Source organism: Poecilia latipinna, unplaced genomic scaffold (genome assembly GCF_001443285.1).
Source record: "Poecilia latipinna isolate Pla-1442-1.1 unplaced genomic scaffold, P_latipinna-1.0 Scaffold3817, whole genome shotgun sequence".
Taxonomy (NCBI): domain Eukaryota; kingdom Metazoa; phylum Chordata; class Actinopteri; order Cyprinodontiformes; family Poeciliidae; genus Poecilia; species Poecilia latipinna.
Genome location: NW_015116433.1, coordinates 330 through 14,391, shown reverse-complemented (window position 1 = coordinate 14,391; position 14,062 = coordinate 330). Strand labels below are relative to the sequence as shown.

The window sequence follows — 14,062 nt, the reverse complement described above, 5'->3', positions numbered from 1 at the left end:
AAAATAAAAGATCCTCCAGAATCAAATAATACATAAAACGGAAATATTTAATTATTTCTTGCGCGGCCCGGTACCAATTGCTGCTTTAAAGAAACTAGGACAGTTTTTGATCAGACAGCTTTAAGGCAGTGAGCAGTGGTGGATCTTTCAGGAATGGTGCCCCGGGCACGTCCCTCCTCCTCCCACCCCCAACTAATTAAAACGCAAGCAATTATCAGATTTTGCTTCTTCCAGCAGAAACCAGGTAATGTAGACTTCCAGTACTCAGCAACAAGTAGGAGAAATTTTAACTCAACATTAATTTCTCTTTTTTAACAATTAATTTCCCTTTGGGATCAATAAAGTATTTCTGAATTTGAATTTGAATTACTCCACTGCGCAAGCATATAATTAGCAGCAAACGCGTTCAGAGTCGAGCTTACAGATATTTTATTTTCTAGTTTTTAGGGCGACCCATCCCTTTCTAATGCCGCCCTGGGCATCTGCCCGTATCACAAACCACCACTGGCTATCGGCACTGGAAATCATACTAAAGAAATTGTTTTTTTTTTTTAATTAACATTTGCAAAGCAAGTAAAAACACTCAAATGTAAAAATAAAATTACTTGCAGAGGTCAGTTTTCTAAATCATTTGACCAAAAGAATGCATTTTAAAAAAAGTTCTCTTTTCTTATTTTTATAGTAAATTTGAAATTTTAAGGTGAAAATGTACAGAAACCCCTTTGTCCCATTGTCCTAACCAACTACCAATTCCCCCCTAATTGCTCATTTCACCAATGTTTTCATCTTGCCACCACTTTTATTTTTATTTTATCTCCCCTCATTAGACGAATCATGGAGCACATTTCAACATTTTTTTATTTTTTATTTTTTAACTTTGCAGGCAAAACCTGCTCGCCGACTGCCTCCAGGGCTGTTTCGTGGTCACCTGCACGCTGTGTGCCTTCATCAGCCTGGTGTGGCTTAGAGAGCAGATTGTCCACGGTGGAGCCCCACAGTGGCTGGAGCCGAATCAACCCCCTCTGGTTCCAAACCAGCCCAACCGTCCTGCACAAGCTAACGAGGTGAGCGCCGCTCATGCTGAAGGTCGGCTACTGTTTTTTTGATTTTCCTGCATGTGGATGTGTTCAACTAATTCCCCGTTTTTCCTACGTGAACATGCCACAATAGTAAACCGATCTGAAAAATGTGTATCATATGTTCTGAATGATAGGAAAACTATTGGTAAAAATCACTAAAAAAAAAATGTGTTTTTTGTCGTTATTGGAATTGAGGTTACATTTAAGTGCAGTTCTTCTAAAACACTCCAGGCCTTGCTGAAGCAGGTTTCGAATTGTTGAATCGAAACCCGCCACTGGGAAATCTGAGAGTGAGGCTGGCGGATGTGGAAATAGGAAGCTGAATATTTTCTGTATGCAAATACACTACAAAAAAAATCAAAATCCTACCAAGTATTTCACAAAACTTGAAACAAGACGAAACTAACTTACAAATAACTTTTCAGCAAGATATAGAAGCTTGTTTTAAGTCAATAATTGCTTTAACATTAATGGGAAAAGTACCGGCTCCATTGGCAGATTATTTCACATATTACATGGGAAAATGTCTTGTTATAAATAAAATAATCTACCAGTGGAACTAGCACTTTTTCATTAACATTAAGGAATTATTGACTTAAAACAAGCTCCCATTTCTTGCTGAAAAGTTCCTTGTAAGGTTGTTTTGCTGTATTTCAAGTTTTCTAAGATATTTACACTAGAAACTTGACAAAAAGACTTGGTAAGAGTTAGATTTTTTTGCAGTGTAGGATGAATATATCTGCTGCATATAGTACCAGCCACGACTCATCCGTTAATTTTTTTAACAATTCATGGCTGTGCAGAATGCGGCTGATGACGCCGCAGCAGCCGACGTTCCTGCTGCTGCAGATGAGGCAGGGCGACCTGGAGAGCACGGCGCCGACGAACCGGACCGGGCCAATCAGCAGGAAGGCGGCAACGAAGCGGAACTGGACGACAACGACGGAGAGGACGAGGATGATGACGAGGAAGAAGATGATGAGGAAGACGAGGAAGAGGAGCGGGAGGAGGATGCCGCTGATGCCAACAATGCAGGGCAAGGTGAGGAAAGAACCTAATTTTTTTTTTTTTTTTTGCTTGCCGTTTTGTGATGCTTTTGTTTCAGCGCTCAAACACATTTTTTTTTTATATAAGTTTTGCTCATTTGGATTTTACTGCATTTCTGTAAATGTTGGGAAATGATGACAAGTTGGGTGTACGGCTAAGTGGGATTAGCAGAACTTAGCACAAAGGAGTTCTGAGATTTACCTTTGGATAAATTTAAGTTGTAACTCAACGTGCCTAAAACAGTATACATAATTTTACAAAAAATAAAAAATAAATTCTTAGGCTGTCAGTACAGCATCTTCCTTCTTTTCAAAAGATTTGAACTGGAACGCTCTGGAATGGGACCGAGCAGCAGAGGAGCTGACCTGGGAAAGGGTAGGAATCTTTATTTCCCTTTTTATTGCTGCCCTTGATTTAATCTTATTTGAAGTTCTTTTTTTAAATTGCACAGCCTCCATTACTAATGGAAATGCAAAGATCAGAGATTCTGTGGCTAATTTCCGAGCTCCGATTGTTGTTTAACTCATTTCTTTTAAAAATTATTTTTTTTTTGTTCTCTGCTTGCTCTTGTGAAAAATCATAATTATCTGCCTTAAGACACTACAACATGACAGCTTAAAGTAAGGTTTTTCTCATCTTTGAAAACTAAGGCAACAATTTCAGAACCGACATCTTAAATCGTCTTTAGCGTCTTAGCATTTTAGAAAAACAGCAGTCTAGAAAAACTAAAGTGGTAACTGTGAACTTTCCTCAAGGCTGCTGATGTTTCTAAATCCAACATGTTCTCTGATAGAGGTCAAAAGGTCAAATGGATTAAACTGCTTCTTTCTGTACAGTTTGCTTTCTCTTGCTCTCTGGCAGCCGGAATGAGCTGCACACACGTCTTGACAGACATATTGTTTCAGTTTGGCTAAGTTTTAGTCTTGTTCTCCATTTATTTCTCAGATGCTTGGACTGGATGGCTCCCTTGTTTTCTTGGTAGGTGTATTGTTTTTCTTGCACTTCTTCTTCACAAGTAATTTAAAATCTTGTAAATTAGATTAATATGCATCTTTAAAGGGCCCAAAAGTTCTAACGCGAAAGGCTTCCATGAGAACTTCAGTGCTGAGTTAAGCCGTGTAAATTACATTAAACATGAACCTTGTTGTGCGTCCGTTTCCAGGAACACGTCTTCTGGGTGGTGTCTCTTAACACACTCTTCATCTTGGTGTTTGGTGAGTTCAGTCAGTCTTTATATGGAGGTCACAAGGTTTGACAAGGTTTTGTCTTTTTTTTTTAATGACATGAGAACCTTCCTGCATTTTCTTCCAGCTTTCTGCCCGTACCACATCGGCCATTTCTCAGTTGTCGGGCTGGGCTTTGAAGACTATGTAAGTTCACCAGAATACACAATGAGGAACTTCTGCCTAGACGGGACGGTCAAAAACATCTCTTCCCCCCCCCCCCCTTTTTGCAGATCAAAGCCTCACATTTCGACGGCCTCATCACCACAGTAGTGGGGTACATCCTCCTGGCTGCTACTCTCGTAGTCTGCCATGTATCCTCTTCATGCTGCACTTGTTTAAATTTTTTTGGGGGGGAAATGATTGTCACAAAATCTTGAAATCTTAAACATTTATCCAAAAGAATTTCAGTTTGAGTCGGTGTTCCTGTCGTACAATGTCTTTCATGTGTTTGCATCCCTTGAATATGTTTTGTCATATTACTACCACAGACTTTAATGTGTTTTATTGGGGGTTTCGTTGAATTGATCAACACACGGAAGCTTATGCTCCGTATGCTTTTGCTTGTGAAGTGCAAGTAACGGCATGGAGAGTTTTCAAACATGTTCAAATCCAGGTTTCTCTTGCCCATTTGTATAAGTCCTTATTGTGGCTGCTGCAGGCTTTGGCTTCCCTCGTTAAGTTCCAGCGGCCCAGACGCCTGCTGGGGGTCTGCTACATTGTTGTCAAGGTAAAGAAACACTGGAAGCACCTGCTCTCCATCCCTCTCTACACACACACTTAGTTCATTTGTAGCAAAGCTTTCAGTCTCAAAGGCAATTTGGATAATTTTAATGATATGAAAACAAACTTTAATTGCAAGACTTTGTTTATTTGTTTCCCCCCCCCCCCTCTCTCAGGTTTCCCTTCTGGTTGTCATGGAGATCGGCTTGTTCCCTCTCATTTGCGGCTGGTGGCTCGACATTTGTTCACTGGTAAAGCAAACGAGTGGAGAGGAAACATTGTGGTCGTGTTACTTCAGTTGCATTCTGGGCAACGTGAAGATTTTTGTTAAAATAACGGCGTTTAAACGTTTGACCGTTTAGCCTAAATCCTTATACGAACTAAAAAGTAATTGTTTTCATTGCAGGAAATGTTTGATGCGACGCTGAAGGACAGAGAGCAGAGTTTCGACTCTGCTCCAGGTACAACAATGTTCCTTCACTGGCTGGTCGGCATGGTGTACGTCTTTTACTTCGCCTCCTTCATCCTCCTGCTCAGAGAGGTAAAGCCACACCCGCTCACACATGTGAAGAGTTGCGTTTGAGAAAGGCGTCCCTCCGAGATACATTTCTGGTTTGCGCGTGAGCAGGTTCTTCGCCCAGGTGTGCTGTGGTTCCTGCGGAACCTGAACGACCCAGACTTCAACCCCGTGCAGGAGATGATTCACCTCCCAATCTACAGACACCTCCGGAGATTCACACTCTCAGTGGTAAGTTTAAAAAGAAAAAAAGTCCAACAAACATTGTTTTTTTTTTTGTTTTTTATTAATGGTTCTCAAAAAAATGCATTTTAGATATCTAAAGTATATTTTGGAAGCCAATGTTTTTTACGTTCAAGGGCAATGTTCATATTTTTTCTTTTCACGAAACAAAATAATACTATTTCTACTAGACAAATTTTTTGTCTGCTTTGAAATGCTCTATTATTTTACATATGAATTCATCCCCCATTGCACTTTTAAGCTAACGCCCCTCAATGATATCCTGTAAACAGCTTGTCACAATAAACGATACATCAACTAATCGCATGATAAATTAAAACTATCTTCCATTTGCATGATTTGCCATTTTTCTTTTTTATTAGTCCTTTTTTTTCCTGAAGGATAATTTTTGTTTAATTAACCTTTATAATCCATTTTATTTGTTGTTTTGTTTATTTATTTTGGATATTTAAAATGTCTTCCAGTTCCAGTGCCACATGTTCATTAGAATTTAAAGTTTATCGACCTTTTGAGAACGTGCTCTGGCGTTATTGTCACCATTACTTGAAAACGTTCTCCAAACATGATCTTTTATCGCAATAACGTCTTGGACAATTTATCGTCCAGCAAAATTTGCTATTGTGACCTGCCTTGTTTACAACCAATCCCAAATAAAGGCCACCTGCTCATTTATGCAGACATTTTAATGTCTGCATAAAAGGAGGGCTCCGAGTCTGGTTTCGACTCGGAGCCCTCCTTCGGCGGTGATCAGACTTCTCTTTTTCTCTGTGTCTCTTCCTCATCCTAACCTCGTCACGCTGCTGCTGTGTGTTTTACCAGACAGCCCGCGCTTCAGACTTGAGGGTGACGGCTGAAGCGCCTTTGCCCATCAGTCTGAACAGCTACTCACATTCGACTGTGTGTGCGTGTGTGTGTGTGTGTGTACGCTCCCACCAGGTGGTGTTCGGCTCAATCGTCCTGCTGATGCTGTGGCTTCCAATCAGGATCATTAAGCTGCTCTCCCCGGCCTTCCTCCCCTACAACGTCATGCTGTACAGGTGCGGCAAATTCAAACCGAGCCTCATTTGGCCGGTCCACGCATAGGTAAAGTGAGAAATGAATGGTTATCAACAGTGATGTTACCATTATGTAGTGAATGGGGGACTTGGTGGGTGTGTGGCTTCCACAGTGACGCGCCGGTCAGCGAACTGTCGCTGGAGCTGCTGCTGCTTCAGGTGGTCCTGCCCGCCTTACTGGAGCAGGGTCACACCCGGCAGTGGCTCAAACGTCTCGTCCACGCCTGGACCTTCATGGCTGGATATGTGCTGTAGGTCTGACACACGAGCTAAACTTTTGTCTTTGTAGAACGAGCTGTGAGATTTAAATGGAAGTTGAAATTACTCTAGTTTTTGTTAGTGTTCTTCTCTTGTCCTCGTGTCGTAGGATTTGGTATATATAGTAGTAAATAAGGTTTATTTGTATAACATGTCATCACTTAGGCAGCTCAGAGTGCTTTACGCTATAAACATAATTCAGAAATAAGCAATAAACATTTTGTCAAATTCTGTCATCATCAAGCAAATATACATCAAATATTTCAAACCAGGTTGGTTTTTTTTTCTTAGCCTTGATTTGAAGGATTTCAGTGTTTCGGCGTCTTTGCAGTTCTCTGGAAGTTTGTTCCAGATTTGTGGTGCATAAAACAAACTGAACGCTGCTTCTCTGTGTTTGGGCAATAAACATCCTGCCAACAGCGACCTTCACTCCTACCTCCTGGGGGACCACGAAGACGATGCAAACCAACCGAACAACCTGCCCAATCGACTGAACAACAACCGCAACCCGGGGCTCGGAGGCGGGCTTCACGCCGCCCACCAAGCCATCCTGCAGCGGGTCGGTCCTCAGGCGTTCCAGCCCTACCACCGACCCCCACACTTCCTCCTCAAGGTGCCTTTTCACAGACGGCTTCAACAAATCCACGTCAGTCGCATCGCCCTGATTTTTTAAAAAGTTTTCTTTCATATGTTCTTGTTCAGATTGTTCTGCTGGTGGTCTTCATGTGTGTGACTCTTTTACTCGCGAGTCTAATCTGTCTTACACTCCCAGGTAAGCGCTGGAATTAGAGCATTCACAGATAACTTAGGCTAATAAAACTTACATTTTGGTGCCCTAAGTATATTTAGTTAAGTTTACAAATACATGTTATTGTCCATTTTAGGCCATTTTTAAAATAATTTATTTTACTTTTAAATGTGGCCAGGGCTGGGCCAAGATTTTATATGGCCTTAGGCAGAATATATTTTAGCCCCCTCAGCCCCCCTCCTGTAAAAACTTCACTATCTATACAGATTTGGTGGAATCTGATAGAGGGACCAAGTTTAATTGATTAATCTTATTATTATTGTATTATTATTAATATTTGTAAACAAATACAAAGATTAAACTCGTAGCGTCAGATTGTAGCTATGGTAATGCTACAAGCCAAACTATGAAGATTTATTTTTGGCACTTTTGCAAAGTAAACTTGCCATTTCCTTTGAATCTTAAATGTAAACATTAAACAATTTAAGGCTTTTAATTTATGCAGAAACAATTAAATCAAATTTAATACTGTTGTCATCCTCAATAAATGTTCAAATTCAAACCTTAACGGGGGCCCCTGATGGTTATGGCGACCCTAATCAGGTTGTCTGTGGATGTGACCAGCATTACATTCCAAGCCAAAACTTAAGACTATATAGTTGTGTGTGCAACCTATTAACATATTATTAAATTTCCTGTTAACTTTTAACATCTTTTAAAACAAAAATGCGGCGTTTCTGAAGGGAGACCCTGAACTAGATGTTTCTTTCTCTCTTTTTTTGTACATTTTTTGTAAACTCTTTATGATCAACAGTCATAATAAAGTAATGAAGTGATTTTTCAACTGCAGCCCTAACTCGCATAGCCGTCTCTACAATCTACAAGGCGACTATCACTTTAGTCCTTCACAGAATACATCAGATAACTTTGAAGTGCCCTAGACAAAGCATATCATCAGAGTGCCCTTATGTCCAGTTGTTATATTTCATCTTTCTGCGTTGGCCCTCCGCCCCTCTTCCTCAGTGTGCGTGGGTCGCTGGCTCATGTCTCTGTGGATGGGCAGCGCTGTGGTCCATGAGCTGTACACGACAGCCAGCGGCCTGTACGTCTGCTGGGTGTCCGTCCGGGCCGCCACCGTGCTGCTGTCCTGGATGCCGCAGGGCAGGACGGTCATCATGCTCAAAGTCCAAGAGTGGACGCTCATGGTAACGTCCCGCCTCCGCCGCTGCCCGACGACGAAAACCTCTAGCGAGTGAAATCTGGACTGTTTTCGTTTGGCAGATCTTTAAGACGGTGGTGGTGGCCGTGATGTTAGCCGGGGTCATCCCCCTGCTGCTGGGCCTGCTGTTTGACCTGGTCATCGTTGCTCCTCTCAGAGTCCCAATGGACCAGACGCCTCTCTTCTACCCTTGGCAGGTAGGAATATGCAGTAAGATACACGGTGGGATCAGAGTGTGATCATTTTTATCATTTTATTTCAGTGTCTTTTGCCTCATTTGGTCATTTTCACATAACTTGTCAGTTTTTGTTGGATTTTAATGCAGTATTTTTTTTTTTTTTTTTTTTTTTGGAACTACAAAAAAGCTTAACATGAATTCCCCCTGATAGTTACTGTCTAGCATCATTTTTCCTTTCCTCCTGGACTAGTTGTCCACTTTACCAGGTTTTAGGCTTATAATATGTAGGTGATAAATTTGAACTTTTCTACAGCTGCTTCTTAACTGATGCCAGAAAAGAACTGGATTGGTTTTCTACAACCTCTAGAAACAACTCCTGTTTTTCCTCCAGTTAATATTAATACTTTGTAAGGATGACGGTACAAGAATAAAGCTTACCTTCACAAATTAGAATATTTATCTCAAAATCCCAGTAAAAAAAAAAATCCTAATATCAACAGCTGCATTTCTGAATGTTGTTTGTGAATGCTTCATAATCCCAATCAGATAATCTCTCATCTGCAACTGCAGTGCTAGAAAGAAGGAATTAAACAGCACCTTTACTACAGTGCTTAACTCCGCCTGGTGATATTAATATGTTTAATTAAAAAGCGAGAAGGAACTCATCTTTATGGATTTTTTTTTTTTTTTGTGGAAAATATGAGCTCTACATGTTTGACCTACTGAAACTCTGTGATGGACTAATTCAGTGTTTTATTAGTGTCGAAACGCTGGCTTTTTACAGCTTTTATTGTCTTAAATTAAACAGACCTGAAGCAAACTAACTCCAGAGTTTTAAACATCTAAGCCTGCCACCAGCTTCTTGTTTTTTAATGATCTGTAGAAAAATCATCGTGTTTGCACCGGAGAACTGGAATTAAGTTAAAAATGTTTTTAAAAAATATGTCTTCATGTCTTTAAATATGTCTTGTCTCAGTGTTCTAACTTGAAAGGCTTCTTGTTGTGCTGCAGGACTGGGCCCTGGGAGTCCTTCATGCAAAAATCATCGCTGCCATAACACTGATGGGCCCCCAGTGGCGGCTCAAAGCGGTCATAGAGCAGGTCAGTCTCACTTCCTGCCAATCAGAAAGGAGAAAACAGAAACGGGGACGATTGATGCTAAAACGTTTAAAGCCTCTTGTTTAGAGACGTGCTTTAGAACTATGCACTGTGTGTTATATGCATCAACAGGCATTAATGATTAACATCTGATTTCTTAACTGTGTGGTGATTTGACAACTGTTTAAACTGTATCTGAAACATCTGCCTCCAGGAAGCTAAGAATGACTTTAGGTTAAGATATCGGCTGTCAGCCATCTTGAATTTTAAGTTTCGGTATTTGCAGTGGAATCCTACAGAAAAATGCAAACTCTGGAATTTATTCCAATTTCTTATTTTTATTATTCTAATTACAATCCTGACTTTTCCATGTTGAACCAGCGTTCTCTTTTTCTTCAAAGTATGACCGGTTTGTTTTCAATTTCTGCCCATCCAGATTTCGAGAGGAGCTCATTCAAATTCTTATATGTAGATTATAAAACTAATTCATTGGTACTGTTGCTAGTTTTGGATCCAGCAGAAAACAAAGGGATTCCAAAATTATCCTCGCTTATTTGTCTGTAAGAAAAAAAAAAAAAAAAAAAGTTTTGGAATCCCATAAGCATTTCCTCGCTCCTCCTCGCAGGTGTACGCCAACGGCATCAGAAACATCGACCTTCACTTCATCGTGCGGCGGTTGGCCGCCCCCGTCATTTGCCTCCTGCTGCTGTTGCTCTGTGTTCCCTACACCGTCTCTAAAGGCCTCACACCACTGCTGGGTGAGGACAGCTCTGGATGTTTATCTTCCGTGTCTTACCGTTTCAACAGATTTCTCTACAACAGTGTTTGAGGAAATTATAAAGATTTCAGAAAGCTTTGCCGATTTACAAAAAAAAAATAAAAAATTTGGATTGCATTTTGGGAAGATTTTTGTTTCCTCAACAGCTAAATGTGAAACAGCTAATACATCCCCAGTGATTGAGTTTTCCCCCACTTTGCTTGGTGTTTTATTAAGTGATCATCATTTCTGCACGCACTCCAGTCATTTCCATTCCTCATTCTCTGATTTTTTTTGTTTTTATCCAGGAGTGCAGCCGAAGATGCAGATACTAGTGGAGAGGAAGATCTATCCGTTTCTGCTGATGGTGGTCATACTGCTGGCCTTTCTGTCCTTTCAGATTCGCCAGTTCAAACGACTTTATGAACACATCAAAAACGACAAGTCAGTAAAATCTAATATCATTTTAACTACTTTCAGCTTACAGATCCTTGCTAAAGGACTCTAGGGCGGCAATCAAGTATTTTATTCTGACGATCAATCAGTTAATTGGAGAAAAAAAAAACAATTGACGGATTATGCAGATTTATCATTGAACCAGTGTGCACAGTCCCACAGGTTTGAACTGATACTGCATGTTTTTGCAAGGCTTTTTTTGTTGTGTGGTTTTGGGAACTGACGGTCTGACGGTACAACTTCCCTGCTCCCGGGCTGTCCTGTTTCTTTTCTTTTTTTTTTTTTTTAAATAAAATGTTAGAAATAGATTTAAAAAAATAAACAAATGATTTATTTACTTTTTAAAATAAGAAAACAAACATTTTATTGCCTAAAATACATTCTGTTAGTGAATTTAAACCTGGTGAACCTAGGGCTTTTTTTTTTTTACCTAAATGCAAAATATTTATATACGTTTTTACATTTTACAGTTTTGGCTTAGTTACAGCCAAACTATTTTGTCAACAAATGGCCTTTTTGTTTTTGTTTTTTTAGTTTTTTTTTATGATTAGTTTAGAAGTTATTTGACTATTATTTCAAAAATCAATTTATCGCAATTAATCTGATGATTGTTTCTGAACTTTTTCACATTTTCTCTCCATAGACTTGAGTTGTGTTAGAATGTGAATAACAAATTAAAGGATTCATGGCTTTCTACTTCTACTACTTCGTTTTTTTTTCACAGATTTATTCCCCTGTTGCGAGACGCTGTTGTATTTTGTAAGTGACATCCTTTTGCGTTTCTTATCCCTCACTTCTCCACCAGATACCTGGTAGGACAGCGACTGGTGAACTACGAGCGGAAGATGGGCCGGAGCTCCTCCACCCCTCACGCCACCTCCTCATAAGTCTGACACTGGTGTGGGGTGACCTGGAGCGGCAGCTCCTCGCCTCCCGTCTTCAAAAACTGCATATAAAACCTCTGACTGCAGCCTCATCCCTTTCTTCTCCAGCAATCTCCCACAGTAGCGCTCGGGGGAAGCAAAGCCGATGACAAGCGAAGGCAAAAACTCTGCCTCCGAAGTGTTCGTGTGAGGCTGAAAATCGAAAATCTTTTTGAAAAAGCTTGTTTAGCGCTCAGGTTGAGTCAGACTTTATGGGATTACAAAATCCACTCGCCGGTCCTTCCGTTGTAGTCGCCTGCTCAGGTGGGGATGTTTTTTTTATTTCCTGGAAGTTTGCTTCAAAATTCAGGTCAGATGAGCATAGCTTTTACCTCAGATTGAGCTTCCTTTGAACATATTGTAGAATAAACATGTGCACCATTATATATATATATATATATATATATATATATATATATATATATATATATATATATATATATATATATATATATACTCTCTTAGAGCTGTGAAGGAGATGTTTGGACTTTAGTTGGTGTACTTCGGTACTCAGAGGATCTGTAAGAAAAGAACAGAGTTGGAAACTGATTGGTCGATGCAAAGACAAGACGGGTGAGAGTGAGGGGGGAGGAAAGTGGTAACAAAAAAATGTGAAGAACATGTTTTTATTTTTCTGATGTCACTCTGAGTTTTAGCATTAGGCTTCTTCATAGTTTTTTTTTTTAGACATTTTAAAACTGAATCCTTTTAGATGTGAGCAAAAACAGAGGACAAAGGCTGCTGTCTGTCTTACGTCTTCTAGGCTGAACACAAAAACATTTGATTAAGTAACAGTTTGAGACACAAAGTGTCCTTTCCAGTACTGGGGGGCAGGAGGGGGGGTGTAAGTCAACCTTCTTAACACAGAATTTGCACAGAGTTCAGCTCGTCATCCAGTGTTTATTCTGTGAAGAGTACTTTGGAAAATGCTAAAACTAAACCAGCCTGGAAACACTCAAAAGACAACAGTTAAAAAAAAAAAAGTCTGAAGAAAACACTAAGAGGAGATTAACCAGCATCTAAAACAAGACAACGCTCTGAGGATGTTTGTTTCAGAGGTCAAAAACAACTATGTTCCACTCAGCTGCTGTTAGTTCTTCATTTTTACTAGACGCTTATTTGAATGTTTTGTTGTTACTCATTTGCCAGTTTTACTCATTTGAACAGGTGAGTAAAATCCACGTTGTCCCAGAATTAGAAGTCTGTGGCCGTCATGCGACGACAAAACAATGTGAAAAGTTCAGTAAAACTGAGCTGCTCTGCTCATCTTTCGGTAAACGGTGACTGGAGCGAGAGCTGCGCAACTGAACGACGCCAAGCGCGCAAATCGCAGCTCCCAGCTTCACCGTGCTGTTCTTCATGGACTCATAACATTTGTACAGTAAAGCTGGGAAATGATCAGTGAGCTCCAGAGTTTTCTTGATGGACAGAAAGTTGTTAGCTGCTTGGAGTTTTGTTTTTTATTTTTTCCCCTGATGTTCCCTTCAGATGTGGTTCTTTGGTGGACGCTTTGTAAGGACATGCTTCTAACGGGGGATCCATCTGGGAATTCACTGGGTCGTTTCTTTGGCCTTATGTTCTTTTGTTTAATCCAACTGGCATAACTTAAGCTTCACATGTCTTCATAACTGCATCGGACGGCAACATAACAAGAAATCAGAGAAAGCTGCTCCCCAGTTGGCAGTCTATTGGTCAGACAGGCCAAGCCTCATGCAAAGGGCAGCTAAACACTTTTATATTCTTGTGAACGCGCGTGATCATATTTCACAGATGACAGAATCATAAAATGATCCACGCGCATCTGTAAAACGACGAGTCAGCCGCAACAACAAAACACGGTCCTGAGATAATCACTGTTACCTGCATGGCAGTTTTGTGTTTTTATTTTTCCTTTTAAGCGTATAATTTTATTAAGATTATGTGGTTTTCATTTCAAAGCGGAACATCTCAGTTAGCAATTTTTTACCTTAAACTACACGTCGTATTTCGCCGCGTGTGAATATGAAATCGAACTGGTCGTCGGTCGCTGAGCTTCTCACTTGTGTGACTGAGTTCTCTGGATTTCTCTGCTATCCCCCTTTTTCTAACCACTCCTATAGAAAAAAAAAATCAGACAGCTGAGATGCTTTAGTTTAGAGTGTTCAGTTGTTTTTCAAGGCAAAAGAGAGAAAAGGAAAAGGCCCTTCTCTGAATTCTTACTGCTGCTGTTTGAGAAAATCCCATTTTCAGCTGTTTTTTATAATCTTAGAGAGACGTTTCATTTAATTTATTTGTTTCGGATCAGCAATGGTCACGAAGAGTTAAAAGGTTTTTATTCATCCACGTGTTTCACTGTGTCGCACTTTATGTTTCGGTTGCAATCATTTCGGTCTGTTGTGACGACACCAACATGGCTGTTTTTTTTAATTTTTTTTTTATTTTGAGACGGACGCCAAGAGACGGAGACGGCGGCCACGCCCCGGATTTTTTTAACCTAAAAGACGAAATGACTTTTGCATCTGTTCCTTGTAATGAATTTCACATTTTAGCTGGAATTTA

At 40.2% G+C, this 14,062-nt stretch overlaps 1 pseudogene; it reads left to right on the top strand.

The window, feature by feature from the left end:
* LOC106941707 (E3 ubiquitin-protein ligase MARCH6-like) overlaps positions 1–11,908 on the top strand; it is a 19,372-nt pseudogene extending 7,464 nt beyond the window's left edge.
* The last annotated feature ends 2,154 nt before the right edge of the window (positions 11,909–14,062 follow it).